This window comes from Anneissia japonica, unplaced genomic scaffold, assembly GCF_011630105.1.
Source record: "Anneissia japonica isolate Jap-2015-1 unplaced genomic scaffold, ASM1163010v1 scaffold16662_len1167910_cov178, whole genome shotgun sequence".
Classification (NCBI taxonomy): Eukaryota; Metazoa; Echinodermata; class Crinoidea; order Comatulida; family Comatulidae; genus Anneissia; species Anneissia japonica.
In genome coordinates, this window is record NW_022732216.1 from 1,172,659 (window position 1) to 1,175,249 (window position 2,591).

At 38.5% G+C, this 2,591-nt stretch overlaps 1 protein-coding gene across 1 annotated transcript in view; it reads right to left on the reverse strand.

Moving 5' to 3' along the window:
- LOC117115623 overlaps positions 1-1,179 on the reverse strand; it is a 4,336-nt gene extending 3,157 nt beyond the window's left edge. Inside the window, exon 1 of the mRNA XM_033259488.1 lies at positions 712-1,179. The gene's annotated coding sequence lies outside the window, so the exon portion shown is untranslated. The remainder of the gene's footprint in view (positions 1-711) is intronic.
- Between the last annotated feature and the right edge of the window lie 1,412 nt (positions 1,180-2,591).

The following is a 2,591-nucleotide window of genomic DNA, read 5'->3' on the forward strand; positions in this document are numbered from 1 at the left end:
ACATATCAGAGTCCTTAGGTCGTGTAGCTAATCCATTACGGATACCAAATGTTAAGACAGATTCTTCTTCCTTAGATAATGTTTCGCCAGTTAAGTTAGTAATTATATGGTTAGGGTTCTTACACGTTCTATTGATTATTACACTTTTGGTACTAGTGCATATAAGCTTGCTAATATGGATAATTTTTTCATTCCCGATGATGACATAATTAATGTCGAAATATTGAATCCCAACACGATGGCGTGTATTTCCAATACTTGGAGTATGTATTATACTTTCTTACAGACATTTAAGCCGCGAGTTCTTGTTTAGGCCTCTCTATTTTTGAACATATCTCGAGGGAGTAGGCCCATATCGGCCACTACCTATAGCGGCCGCTCTCCAGAACGGCCGCCAATGCGTGTATATGTATGGAACGCTGATGACGCATTCACAATTAATAATACAATACCGCTCGCTTAATACAAGGCTTTCAAGTCAACTAGGCCCCAGTCAACTCCGCCCGGCAGGTTAACTCGGCCCTCTTTTTCATTTTATATATAGGCCTACACACTATATAAAACTACTTAAATAATAACTATTGAAAAAAATATATAAATTAAAGTCACATTAAGAATTGTAAACATCATAAAAATATAATAAAACCATCTCGAGACGGCTTTGGATGGCCACAACAAAATTAATAATTTCAAGTTCTGCAATAATCTTACCTTTTTGTGACGAAATTTCAGATGTCTGGGGTTGTCTAAACAATTTTAATTGGAAGAAATATAAACAGCAAGAAACAGATAATGGAAAAACCGAAAAAATACCACTGAACTAGTAAAATCACTTCAGAAATCGCATTTATCCTGTGTTTGGTACCAAAACAAAGGCATTTTCGCGGTGAATTTAAAAAAGGTCACTACGCACCAAATATACGACTTTATACACTAATGCGCATACAAGGAAGATATGTGTGTGTTTGATTATTGTTGCTCCACAACTATTGGATGTAAATAAAGCGATAGAAGGCCGAGTGTGAAGCGGCGGCTTACGTAGGTATGAAAGACAGGCACTGCACGCCGCAGGCTTCGGTAGACCGCTTCCGCCTTTGAAAATATGATAACGCACAGCCTTATAATTGGATTACCGCGGGTGGCCTCGTTCGAGCTCTCTCCTCTCAAAATAATTATAACTCCATGCATTGAACGAATCAGGGCCGGCGGAACGTTTTTCAAAGGGGGGGGGCCACTTATAAGCAGGCGTGTAACAGGGGTCATATAGAAAACAATACGACATAGGGCTTATTTTATTATTAATATAGGCCACACACGTGTGTTTGAAGCTAAATATAAGCATTTTCATTGTGGTTAGTATTTATTACAATCATAGACCTATTCTTTCAACATCATTACACATTGAGGCCCTTCTTTTAGGTTAAACGATCTACCTTAAATCTTCTTTCTCAAGTTTGGGACTATGTGTTATAACTTAGAAGGCAAAGGAGAGGAAGCACAAGCTGTAACATTAACAAATGAAAATTTTTTGTTTTTTTAATTCTAATTTCGTCGGAATTGATCAAAACTCCCTAAAATGTGCAATTTTTTGAGGAAATTGGCCTACCTCAACAAGAAATGCTCTTATGTTATATATGGCCACACTCGTTTTTTTAAACTGAATATAAGTATTATCCTTATAGCTTTATTTATTACAAACATATTCTTTCAACATCATTACACATTGAGGCCCTTCTTTTAGGATAAAACGATCTTAAATTTTCTTTCTTTGAGTTTGGGACTATCTGTTATAACTTAGAAGGCAAAGGAGAGCAAATACAATCTTTAACATTAAAAAATGCGCGCGAAGCGCGTGAAAATTTTTTTTGTTCTAAATTCTAATTTCGTCGGAATTGATCAAAACTCCCTATAATGTGCTATTTTTAGAGGAAATTGGCCGACCTCAACAAAATATGCGATTTAAAATTTGAGATTTTCAGGCACTTTCCCGGGTGAAAAGGGCATTCAATGGGGAAAGATTTTCCACAGATGGATATTTTTCCCTTGTCCCCCGGTGGTTACGCCACTGCGGAGATAGAATACCTGGCGGCTTAGATCAAATGCGATATGGACACTTTTTGAAGTGGAGAAGGGGTTGCAGGCCGGGGTATTGTGATATCTGTTCATTATATCTTCCTTTTTATTCTTGCCTTTATTTTTCTCTTTTTCTTTTCCTTTTTCCTTTCTTTCTCTTTCCCCTTCTTTCTCTTTCCCTCCCTCTCCCCTCTTTCTTTTCTCTTCTTACCCAGCCCGGTACGACGGCTTGGTCAGCCCGGTGAAAACCGTCAGGGGGGGGGGACAGTCTGCCCCCTGCCCCCTCCCCCGCCTGTTACGCCACTGCTTATAAGATGAATGGGAATATGAATCATGCAAATCTGGAATCAAATCTAGGTGGTGGGGTCAACATTCCTCCCCCAGGAAAATTTTGATTTCTAGATGGCGGGAAATGACCTTTCTCGACTTTTGAGCTAGGTGTCTAATGACTTTGTTCTTCAAAATTCAAGGTTTTCCCCCTCATGAAAACGGTAAGGTAAACTTTCTCATTACAGTAA